The sequence below is a fragment of the Eubalaena glacialis genome, chromosome 5 (genome assembly GCF_028564815.1).
Source record: "Eubalaena glacialis isolate mEubGla1 chromosome 5, mEubGla1.1.hap2.+ XY, whole genome shotgun sequence".
In the NCBI taxonomy this organism is placed as follows: Eukaryota; Metazoa; Chordata; class Mammalia; order Artiodactyla; family Balaenidae; genus Eubalaena; species Eubalaena glacialis.
In genome coordinates this window covers 108,696,302-108,709,455 of record NC_083720.1, presented here as the reverse complement: position 1 = coordinate 108,709,455, position 13,154 = coordinate 108,696,302, and the positions used below count along the sequence as shown (strand labels likewise).

The window sequence follows — 13,154 nt, the reverse complement described above, 5'->3', positions numbered from 1 at the left end:
TTTCCCAGACATTAATAACATCTTCAAGACAGCTCAAGCTCTACCCAAGTGAATCCTGTGACTAAGCCACACTTTCTTCCTCAAAATTTTAGAGCATTTATTCATTGTTTTCTAATATATAATGGTTTCCTATCTTTCCTGTGTTTTTTTTAAACGTAGATTTTAAGTTTTTTGGTAGGAACCTTTTCCTTTTATTTTTTAATATTTCTCAATATACTGAAAACAATTCTGAACACAGAGCAGTCAGTCAAATACTCTACAGCTGTATAATTAGTTTATCTAAGAAACAAAAGACATTACAACAAAAATTAATTTATATTACTTGTAAAACATTTATAATTGTTGCTATTTTAACTGTAGTCAAATAATCCTGTGGGTATTTTTTCCTACCAATTTCCATATTTTTCACATATTCACGGGGGCATGGCCAATTTGCCCATTTTATTTCTTTTAAGATGTCAACCATTTTAGTTTTAAAGTAAATATGTAGCTACTATGTCTAAAAAGATCTTACATGTAAAACATCTGATAACCAAAGCATAGTCAGTGACCTAATCAAAACATACTAGAGAGGCTAAAATCTGGGTGGATGAAGAGATAAGCCAAGCTTTTTTCTCAGTATAATTAATCATATTTCTTAGGTTGCTGTTTTGCCCAGAATATATAGATGAAAAGGGAAGTGAAAGGTCAAGAAGTCTTGTAAACTGAATCCGTGGGCTGTGCCCAATCATTTTATATATGTAATGACTCAGGAATAAAGCTCATGCAACTTTCTGAGGTAGACATTATTATTTCCATTTTACAGATCAGACACAGAAAGATTAAATTACTTATCCAAAATGACTCTAATTACTAAAAAAGCTAAAATGCAAACCGAGGACTACCTAAATTCAAAATCTGTGCTTTCTACTATACTATACTTCCAAATTTATGTTTGAATGTTATAAATTATAACACTGCCTAGATTTAGTTTTCACAAAAGCTAAACATTTAAGAACAGACATAAATATATTAATTTTGTCTTGTTAAAGGTTAATAATAATTAAATATTTCAATGGTAGGTTAAATACTGATTTTTAAAAATTATATGAATGATACATACTTACTACAAGGAATTAACTATGAAACAATGCAAAGTATAAAGTACTAAACAATCTTAATGGCTGTGAAACAGCCTCCACAGAAAGTAAATCTAGTTTCTTAATTATCTTCTAGGTCAAGGCACTTTAATTAGCATAATGTATGTGTTAGCTATCAAGTGATAAGTCAATAAAACCAAGCCTCCTATCCCCCCCAAAAACCTAGCATAGGATCTATAATTTATTCAGAGGTACTACAACCAAATCCCATTAAACTGGAAACAAACAGCGATCAGATGTTAGGCAGTCTGGAGAAAATAATAATTGGATCCCCAATATCTACTCTCTTCAGTTTGTTTTGGGACAGCCAAGTGCCCAGCAAAAGACTACAATTCCCAGCGTCCCTTTATGTACAGATGGCCAATATAAACAGTCATTGGGTAAGACTTTCAAGAAAATTCTTTAAAAGGATCTGACTCAGCTGGAAGGCACACCCTTTTTTGCCATTTCCCCCATTTCTTCCATATATTCTGACTAGAAGGACAACATTTTTATAGAATGCTAGCAGCCATTTTGTAACCAAGAGGGCATCTTGAGGATGAAAGCCATGCAGTAAGGAGGTACAGAAGAAAAAAAAGATGTCTGGGTTCATTGCCATGTCCTAAAACAGCCAGAGCAGCTCTGGAGTCATATGCCTGGACTTTATATTAGAGAAAAGGAAATCCCTATCTTCTTAGGTCATTGTTATGCCAGGGTCTCTTGTACTAGCAACCCAAAGCAACTTCTCATTGGAAGAAGCAAAACAAATAATTCATTGCAGTGGTCTTGTATAGGGCAAACACAAAGAATATTTCCCAAATCACTGCTCCTATTATGAAAGATGCTAAGAGATGTACTGTGGATTCTGTAGTTAAATTGTCAAATAAATTAAAATGATAAACAGTTGGCCATCTGTAACCACAGGTTCCACAACCACAGATTCAACCAACCTCGGATGGAAAATATGTGGGGAAACAAAAATTACAGAAAGCTCCAAAAAGCAAAACTTGAATTTGCTGCAGCTGGCAACTATTTATATAGTATTTACATTGTATTTACAATGATTTACACAGTATTTATATTCTATTAGATAGTATAAATAATTTGAAGATGATTTAAAGTATATGGAGGATTTGTGTAGGTAATATGCAAATACTATGCCATTTTATATAAGGGACTTGAGTATCCACAGCTTTTATATCCATGGAGGTCCTGGAATCAATCCCATGGAGAATACTGAGGGACGACTGTATACATAATCATCTTGGAGATTCATAAGGTATATTAGCATATTAAAGGTTCTAAAAGGGTGCACAAAATCAGTCAGGATAAACGTCTACAAAAACTTACTAAAGAATTTTAGGTTATAGGCTTCCCTGGTGGCGCAGTGGTTGAGAATCCTCCTGCCAGTGCAGGGGACACGGGTTCGAGCCCTGGTCCGGGAAGATCCCACATGCCGCAGAGCAACTAAGCCCGTGCGCCACAACTACTGAGCCTGCGCTCTAGAGCTAGCGAGCCACAACTACCGAGCCCACGCTCCTAGAGCCTGTGCTCCACAAGAGAAGCCACGGCAATGAGAAGCCCGCGCACCGCAACAAAGAGTAGCCCCTGCTCGCTCCAACTAAAAGCCTGCACGCAGCAACAAAGACCCAATGCAGCCAAAAATTAATTAATTAATTAAATTAAAAAAAAAACAAATTCCATACCCTTTAAAAGAAAAAGAAAAGAATTTTAGGTTATGTTACACAACACTCCTAGGGGCATAGCAACATAAGATTCACAAATACTAAGTAATATCTCTGTGTGACTGTGAACAATGTACATTTAAACATACTAGAATTTATGTACCTGAGAGTGTTAACTTTCAAAATAGACACTTTGGGAGGATAGATACCTTTGCCCTCAAACACGATATTATCAGAGATATTTCTGGGACTGTCTTTCTAATCATGTTTACAGTCCTATTTTAAAAATCACTCCTTTTACTTTATAATCATTTTTCATTTTAATTGAAATTATTAAATCCTCCTAAATCATTCACCTTTCTAGAACATGAATATATTATTTAATTGAATCAAACCTATTCTCAAAGAAGAGATGTGCCACTACAAAGGATCTTCAAAAACAACATGCCATATGCTCTAAAAGTAACTCCAAAACAGGAGATGTGTAGGGTTCTAAAAATGAGTAGTTTTGGGAATTCCCTGGCAGTCCAGTGGTTAGGACTTGGCACTTTCACTGCCATGGCCCAGGTTCAATTCCTGGTCAGGGAACTAAGATCCCACAAGCCGTGCAGCATGGCAAAAAAAAAAAAAAGGGTAGTCTGAAGAGGATGACATTTATTTTCACAAGTTCCACGAAGTGTGTGAAAATTAGGCACAGGTTACATATACCAACAAGCCCAAGTAATGAGTGGAAGAAACAGAAACATGCAGCTCAAGAAACAAAGTAGGGCCATAAACTTTGAAACAAAAAAACATATTTAAGTTCATATATTACCTTTACCCAGGGTATTAAATAAATAAATAAATATAGATAAATAAGTAAAACTGTTATAAATAAAAGTATACCAAAAATAATAATAGCTAATATTTATTAAATACTTAGTATGCATAAGGCACTGCTCCAACTGCTTTACATGTTTTAATGAATTAATCATTTAGTCCTTACAACAATCTCATAAAAGAGGCCTGGTAATTATCCTTATTTTGTAGATGAAAAAACTAAAGCACAGGGAAAATTTCCACAAGGTCACAGAGCTTATATATCAGAATCAGGAATTAAAACTCAGGCAGCCTGGCTCCAAAGTGTAGGGTCTAAATCCCATGCTATACTGTTGTTTCTAAATCAAAGAGGAACGGTCAACACAATGCACAGCTGCATCTAAAAACAATTCATATATATTCAGATCAGTACCCACATGTTTGTAAAGTTTTTACATATGATTTAATTTTTATCTTCACAGCTGTTCTGTGTCAATATATCCTGTCAATAGATTGGTTTACTTGGCATGAACTCAGATGATTAAATATATGTGGCCACAGACTATTCCATTTATCTGCTATCTTGGAAATGTGCCCTCTCTGTGTATCACCAGTGCCTAGTAGGGCGCCCGGCAGAGAACAGGAATTCAATGTACATTTACTGAATACAGAACAATTAAAAGGGGGGGGGGGGGGGGGCGGGGCTGGCCAGGGTTTCCCTGGTGGCGCAGTTGTTAAGAATCAGCCTGCCAATGCAGGGGACAAGGGTTCAAGCCCTGGTCCGGGAAGTTCCCACACGCTGCAGAGCAACGAAGCCCGTGCGCCACAACTATTGAGCCTGCACCCTAGAGCCCGCGAGCCACAACTATGGACGCCCGCGTGCCTAGAGCCCGTGCTCCGCAACATGAGAAGCCAACACAATGAGAAGCCCACGCACGCAACGAAGAGTAGCCCCCCGCTCGCCGCAACTAGAGAAAGCACGCACGCAGCAAGGAAGACCCGACGCAGCCAAAAATAAATAAATAAAATTAAATAAATAAATATATTTTAAAAAAAGGGGGGGCTGGCCATCAGAACATGGTTAGATCAGTCCAGATTCATCATTACGGCTACTAGAAAAACACTCAACTGGCTTGGTTTACCAACAGTGATTCTTTAATATCCCTTTAGGTAGAAGAACAATATCATCTATTTTTTAATTAAATCTCAGTATCTCAGTACAATCTTAAAACACCCTTGAAGTTAGATGAAGTCTTGATGTACACTCATAAACACAGAGAAAAATTAAGATGAAATCTTATTTTAAAAATGTAGCTCAAAAAAAAAAAAATGTAGCTCTATTTGGTCTTCAGCTATATAATGAGTATGATATATTATGTGATCACATTAAAATATTTTCTTTTATTTAAAAATTGAAGGAAATTCCTATTAAATTTTAATAATGGAAAATAATATAGTCTAGTTTTTTCTTTATAAGTGTAAGAATTATATAACTATGAACACTGAAGGATATGTTGGCTTGAATTACAAATAAAACAGCAATATTGCCAGGTACTGTGTAATAACACATATACTATCTGTTATTTATTTCTGTATACCTCAAAGCAGTGCCAGAATTTCAAAGTTCTGATTGAATTCAACTGACTGGTACATATCCACAATATAGTTTTAGCTAGTTTCGATCTGATAATTGAATAGTCCTAAACTAAATTATATTTATTATATATTTTTAAAAATTATAAGTTATTTTGCTTTTTCTAATCTAAGAGTTTTTTGGGTTTTTTAAAATATTTTATTTATTTATTTAATTTGGTTGCACCGGGTCTTATTTGTGGCATGCAAACTCTTAGTTGCGGCATGCATGTGGGATCTAGTTTCCTGACCAGGGATTGAACCCAGGCCCCCTGCACTGGGAGCTCGCAGTTTAACCACTGCACCACCAGGGAAGTCCCTAAGAGTTTTTTTTTAATTGAAGTATAGTTGATCATTTTTTTAAAAAATGAAACACCTATTTCAGCTTTCATGAAGTACAGCCATAAGGATACATTTTAGCTTCTGTAAATTTTCACACAGTACTTAGAAAACTGGTATATGTAGCATCTGAATCGTCGCGTGAAGCTTATTCCTTCACTTCTAGAAACTAGCATCAGAGTCAAATCAAAATAGACTGTTTGAAGAATGAATCTAATCAATATTATGTTCAAATAATCCTATGAAATTACATCTCAGCAAAGTCAAGAATATGAAAGACACTGAGAGAACGAATTTATCATTCAAAACCTTACAAATAAGGGAAACTCCTCTGTCAAAACACTGATTATTTCTTTTCACTCCAACATTATATTTTCCAGAAGAGATATATGACTACACTAAGACCTAAAATAAATAATCCCTTAATAGTTTAAATGTTTATTTTTAAAATTACACTTTTCTAGAAAAAGTGCTTAAGTAATACTTAAGCAGTGCCAAGAGTAAGTTTCTTAAAAGGGTTCTCTTCTTTTAAAAAATTCTCAGGCTTTATCTTTCTTCCTAAAAAAAAAAAAATACACCAACTTAGAATATTTTTAACACATTCTCAGATTATATAATCATTTTAACCTTAATTTAAGTTATTCAACAAGAATGTTTCATTTTTGTTCCACAACTACATGAGAAATAAGAGGAAAAGCATTAAAATATGAAAATGATATAGAATACAAAACATTCCATCAGACATCCTTTCAACAAAATAACTCTCAACATCTTGGATGCAAATTTTTCTGAACTGAGTAGTTAAAAAAGCATGTGTTTATGTTAAAAGAAATGAACAATCTACCAATAAGGAAAAAAAGGAACACTTTTAATTAAAAATAATGTTTCCATTTCTACCCACTTTAGTGTGTTTCTACTCACAACACTATAAACCAATAAAGAAAACTTTGATTTTTTTTTTTTTAAGGTGCTAAGGGGGGTGGTGCAGCTGAGATGAACTACATGTACAGTTTCTTCTAAGCTGCGCATCAGTAGTTAACTAGTGACAAACACCATTAAAATTCACGACATAGTGTTAGCTTTCAACCATCTCAAACTGTTTAGGAACCTCATTTTTGTTGAAGGGAATGCTTTCTTGTGGGAAGAAATAGTCTCAGAACTTCCTTGGTGGCACAGTGGTTAAGAATCCGCCTGCCAATGCAGGGGACACGGGTTCGAGCCCAGGTCCGGGAATATCCCACATGCCGCGGAGCAACTAAGTCTGTGCGCCGCAACTACTGAGCCTGCGCTCTAGAGCCCGATAGCCACAACTACTGAGCCCGTGTCCCACAACTACCGAAGCCCGGGCGCCTGGAGCCCATGCTCCACAACAAGAGAAGCCACCTCAATGAGAAGCCAGTGCACCGCAACGAAGAGTAGCTCCCCGCTCGCCGCAACTAGAGAAAGCCCACACGCAGCAACAAAGACCCAACGCAGCCAAAAATAAATAAATAAAATAAATATATTTTTTAAAAAAAGGAAAGAAAGTCCTTCGTGCAACTCTATGTTCATGTTAAAACTAATAAGACGGTTTTCTGTTGGAAAATTCAATCGTACCATATGGCAACTAAGAGTCTCCATTTGTAAAAGAAAAAAAAAAACTTCCCCAGATAGAAAAACCTTGAATCAAATTCCAACACTTAACTTGAAATGATGACTTTCTCTATTTCCTGAAACTGTTGTAGTACACAAGAGCAATTAAGCCGTTGGTTGAATTCAGAGCATACTGATATAAATGATAAACATAAGGACACTCAAGTTCCTCCTCTCAGTTAACTTTGAAAAGGAAAACCTCAAAACTAGGTACAAGGAATTGAGGAAAGCGGTAAAAATGTGATATTTCTCCTCACTTAAAAATAACTATCAAAAATAATATATTTTAAATTATACATCTAAAGGAAATGACTATATATATCATATTTATCTCATTTCAGATGATGGGAAATTGTAATACAAATTTCAAAACCTTTAGGTAATACAGAACTTTCTGTGATGATAGAAATATTCCATATCTGAGCTGTTCAAAACAGGGGCTACTAGCCACAAGTGGCTACTGAGCACTTAAAATTTGGCTAGTGGGGGGAGGGAAGGACTGGGAATTTGGGATTAGCAGATGCAAACTATTATATATAGGATGGATAAACAACAAGGTTATACTGTTTAGCACAGGGAACTATATTCAATATCCTGTGATAAACCATAATGGAAAAGAATATGAAAAAGAATATATGTATATGTATAACTGAGTCACTTTGCTATAGAGCAGAAATTAAACACAACATTGAAAATCAACTATACTTCAATAAAAATTTTTTTAAAAATTTGGCTAGTGGGAATAAGGAACTGAATTTTAAATGATAGCTAATTAAATTAATTTAAATTTAACCACATATGCAGCTCTAAGGAACTGGAGGGAAATATTTATACCTTAAATTCTGATTCAAAGAGTAAAAATCCTGTAGATGGGCATATACATAGTTGCTTCTGAAACATATTTATTTTTTTAAAATTCTTGTGATTTATGTAGAGGAAAATACCAAAACACAACATAAAAATGTTGCTGCATTTGTGGGAATCAAATTTTCTATACTCACCTTCTAGAGAGGACTAGAATATTGGTTTGTAAGTTGGCTCCGTGTTGTAATTTCTTAGGGCGCTTCCAAAAATAAGGATGTCTGGGTCTTACCCCCAAAGATTCTGGTTTAATTGGTCTGAATTGAGTCCTGGGCATAGAGATTTTTAAAACCTACCCAGGTGATTCTAACATGCAGCCAGAGTATCACTAAACTAGAAAGAAAATAAACTGTTAAGTACAGATGCTGTGTGCAACTAAAGACATTTCTTTGCTGGTAGGCAAAGAGGGCCTTCCAACAACACAGATTCAAGTCAAAACCCCTGAGGGTTATTGTGAGTTACATGTTCTAAACATTCAGGAATGATTTGGGTGTACAATCATAAGTTTTTGCTATTATTGAATGTTATTCAATTATGTAAAAGAGATTAGAAAGGAAGGAAATAAACTAAATACTGAGTGTCAATTTGCACTTGCCACTTTTGCTTATATTATTTAATTTCATCCCCAACATACCTTGGGAGGTAGATATTATTAAATTATTTACAGATGTGGAAAGTAAATTTAAAGATGTTCTCTAGGATTTGGACACATGTTTCTCTGACAGTAAAGCCCACATTCTTTATACTACAGCAGAATTCTCTCTGAGGAAGTTTGTTTCAATAAATTTTCATACTGGAATCAAAGAAAAATAAAGGAAAAGCAGGATTCAGTGGTGGAGCACAGGATAAGGCAAACACGCTTAAACAGGTGCTTAAACCAGTTCCTGTATTTCCTAAGCACCTGATAGCAAACCCGGGGAAAAACATGTTCGTCTGTGGTTCAAATCTACAGCAGCCTCAACACTAGACCATTTAGAAGTTGCTGCCTTTCTATCCTAAGAAGTTAAATAATTGGTCTCCTACTGCCTCACAAGCTATTAGCTATAGTCATACATTCTTCATACAGGATAGAACAGGATGCTTATTCACAGTGACTGACACTAAACAAGAATAAGACAGGGGTCTTAAAGATGTTTTCATTTTGCCCCCTAGACTCACAGGATTACTGGAATTACTCCTCGTGGAGCAGTTTACAGACCACAGTTTTGATGTGACATGCTTACAGTGACTATGTAACTTTAACTTAGATCATTGATGTTCTATATTAATTACTCATTAAAAGCTTTTTAAATCCAGTTCCTGGGTTGTTCAACCCATCTTAATTTTCAAATTAAGAAAAGTTGTCAGTGGAAAAAATTGGAAATCCAGAGCAACAGACCCTCACCCTTCCCATCAGCACTAATCCTCCTATTCTGAGACCCAATATCCTGTCTCCTTTTTTCAGGCTCCAGCAGTGTAAAGGGACATTAACTCAAATGAGTCACACTTGGTTACATCAGAGGCCTGAGAGGAGAAAACCTTCAACTCTCTATTCTAATTAATGGCACAGACTTCTCCCAAAGCATATTCCAAAATAAGAAAATGTTGACAGGAGTAACTCCTAAATGTACAGGCTTGGAGTATGGCAGTGTTTCCTTTCGATTTCAATTGGTATTAATTACAATGTAATTATACCACAAAAAATGTTTTGTAGTTTATTTAAAAATTACAAACTCTTGTCCAAAAAAAGAGAGACCATTGTAAAGCATTTATACTCCAATAAAGATGTTAAAAAAAAAAAAAAGAGGAAGAAGCTGCAGCAGCTTATTCTTAGTAGTCCCTTTCTCTAGCTCATTTGGAATGGGCAATAAGATGAGCTGGAAAAATACATACTCAATTGATATAAGGGAAGCTACAATGCCCCTCATCCAATCCCTGACCTATTAAAAGCAGAATAAAGCAAGGATTTGACCTGTTTTTCTTAATAAAAAAATACATAAGTTCCATTCATTTCAAGATTGATACCTATCATCTACCAAAAACAATTAGCCAGGGCTTCCCTGGTGGCGCAATGGTTAAGAATCCGCCTGCCAATGCAAGGGACACAGGTTCAAGCCCTGGCCCGGGAAGATCCCACATGCCACGGAGCAACTAAGCCCGTGCGCCACAACTACTGAGCCCACGTGCCACAACTACTGAAGCCTGCGTGCCTAGAGCCCGTGCTCCGCAACAAGAGAAGCCACGACAATGAGAAGCCTGAGCACCGCAACGAACAGTAGCCCCCACTCACTGCAACTAGAGAAAGCCGGCGCACAGCAACGAAGACCCAACACAGCCAAAAATAAATAAATAAATAAATAAATTTATTTAAAAAAAAAAAAATTAGCCAATTCTCACATTCACTTCCTGCATTTGAGGCATGCTTCCAGAAAAACATAATGTAAGTTTTACAACTTTTGACCCCACCATAGTATCAAAATCCATCCTTGCAACTGACACTGGTTTTAATGGTTTGTGTATGTGTGTTTCTTGTGACATAAGCTATTTATAAATATTTTCAGATGCTGGTAATCACCCTCCGAAAAACAGCAGGCTTTACATGCAAGTAAAAGTTTTGGTGGGACAAGTGTAAATTCAAACCTACATAATAGATTTTTCAAAAAAGTTATTGTATCAACTATATTCCAATAAAAATTAAATAAATAAAATTTTTAAAAAGTTCATGTAAAAGTGAAACACATTTCAAATTAGTTCCTTTTCTTAATAACTAACCCTAGATATTTTTTCTATTTTTAATTCCAGCTTCCATCCTACCATCTCCCCGACACATACTTCCACAAGGCCTCTAGAACAAAGTTAGAATACAAAGTTATTACGAAGAAAGTATAATAAACTTAAGATTGGACAATAAAGCAGTCAATTCGCCTCTGTACTAATTTACTGAATCAATACATGCATGAACTTAATAAATAATGCTAATGATATTAACATAAGAAATAATTTGTATCATAGCACCAACACAAACAACAAATGAGCAGGAAGCAAGTTTTCATGCTGACCCTCCCAACCCAGTCAACAAGAATTTGGGAAAATACCAACGCTTGTTTCATAATACAACGACTTCCATTTTTTTCCCCATCCTTTAGTAAACTCTGTAGATCTAAATTTTAAAATCTTTCTAATTAGTTACCTGCACTCTCCAACCCACAGATCAGGTGTCCTACATTTCGTTTAGGTCCCCGCCTTGAAAACAAACCCGATTGCCCCATTTTCTGAGAGGTAAACTCAGCTCCAGGCAGCTCCCCATGAAGTCACCGCGTTTGCTATTTCAAAGATGCAATTAAACGAAAATGACACAAGGCTGTCCAAGAGACTAGTTGGAAGTGTGTGGAGGTGTCGATCATATATGTGTAAGGCCATTGAAAACTGTATTGCTGTTAATCTATTTTAGTGGTAATATTTCTCCCCATTCCCCTTTCTCCAATGTATTCACAACAGAGGGAAATTAAACTTTGTAAAAACTTTCTTGCCTCTACCAAACTTTAGCTTTCCGGCTTTCGGTACTACAGTATCTTGTAATGAGTAAAGGCGAGGGGGAGAGGGGTGGTTAGCTCCACTCAGAGAAAAGCAATAAAAGAGCTTGCATCAGGCAGTGTCTCTCCCTCTGCCCCCTCTTCCCTACCACCCAACCCCCTCTTCTCCGAGCCCTTACATATACACATTCTTCTCGGCGGCCTCTAACCACACCATGTCCACAATCATTTACAGAAATTAGAAACAGGCTCTGGGAGCCCTTCCCTTAGCACGCACAGAGCAGAGATGTAGTAGAATGATGGGGCAATGTCACTCTCTATTACCCCACAATCTCTTACCCCCTCTGGGGTTTAATTCCCGAGAATCCGACTTTCCTCCGCGGAGGAGGTGGATCTACCTAATTCACAATAAAACATCATCTCATCCCTCCCCACCCCAGTAACCCCACCCCCACCTAACACACCAAAACACTCCAACCAAAAAAAGTTCCTTCCACCAGGGCAGCAGGGTTGATTTTAGGGGCTGGGGCAAAAGCAGAGAGAGGAGGAAGAGAGCGAGCGCGGTGCACTTTGTTGGGCACTTTCCGCACACGCAGTCCAGAGCCCAAGGCAGCTCTCGTCCTTACCCGCTCTTCCGGAGACCCGGTCCTACTACTGGAGCGCGGGACGAGGGCTGCGGGGACGCGGCGTCGGGGTGGGCAGCCGGCAGCCCCCGCGGGCGCCGAGAGCCTCCACCTCTTCTTCCCCAAGCGGCTGCGAGCGTGGGCCGAAGGAGCTGGAGAAGGAGCCTGGGGAGGGGGAAAAGAGGAGCAGCATCTCCTCCTCCTCCACGCCTCCGAAACGCCCCTCCAGCCGCGACCCCGGCCGACCGCCTGACCCTCGAGCGCTCGCGCACCCTTCCCGGCCCTCTGCTGCCTCGTACGCCTCCAAGGGCTTCGCCAAACCCTCTGGTGCGGAACGGCTCAACTCCTGCAGCCGGCTCCGAGCGCTGCCGAGGCGGCAGAGGCGGACCGGGAAGCCAGGGAGTGCTGCTCGCCAGCAAGACGGTCTCTAGGGGCTGTAATCATGGTGTGTCACCTTCGCCGCGCCGCGGCTGCCGGAGCTACTCGCTCCACTCCGGCTACACCTCAGGCGTCCGCACCGGCTCCGCCCAGTTCCTGTCAATCAACCCTCCCCGGATTCCCGGAGCACAGCGGATCTCCGACCCCGCCGTCCCCTCGGCCTCATTGGCCCGACGGCCCTCCAGCCCCGCCCCCTCCCTAGGGACAAGGTCGCCGGGGAGACAGGCGCCCAGGTTCCCATGACAACCAGAATCTTGGGCCTGGCTTTTCGCGTTCTTCTAGCTTGCCAGACGCTCAGGTTGATGGCCTGGCAGCGAAGTTCGTAGCCCCTGCGGGGTGGGCTCCTAATTTCTGGCCAAGTTGAAACTGCAGCCGACCGCCCCCACGCTTCCAACTTCAGAAACAGAACTTTGTGGCCCAGCGGAGTGCGAGGGAGAGTGAAAAATGCCCTGCTCTTCCCCTGTCAATCGAAATAACCCCTCCCCCCCTTGCCCTCCCTTGCCTCCAGCCTTGTTT

General features: G+C 38.7%; 1 protein-coding gene and 1 non-coding gene across 13 annotated transcripts in view; one reads left to right on the top strand and one right to left on the bottom strand.

Moving 5' to 3' along the window:
• The window catches only part of PTPN13 (protein tyrosine phosphatase non-receptor type 13), a 226,512-nt gene extending 213,796 nt beyond the window's left edge, over positions 1-12,716 (bottom strand). For all 12 annotated transcript variants that reach the window (XM_061192478.1, XM_061192479.1, XM_061192482.1 and 9 more), the window contains exon 1: positions 12,204-12,716. The gene's annotated coding sequence lies outside the window, so the exon portion shown is untranslated. The remainder of the gene's footprint in view (positions 1-12,203) is intronic.
• TRNAE-UUC (transfer RNA glutamic acid (anticodon UUC)) lies at positions 3,320-3,391 on the top strand. Its single transcript has one exon. It is a non-coding gene; the product is annotated as a tRNA-Glu (tRNA).
• Positions 12,717-13,154: the final 438 nt, after the last annotated feature.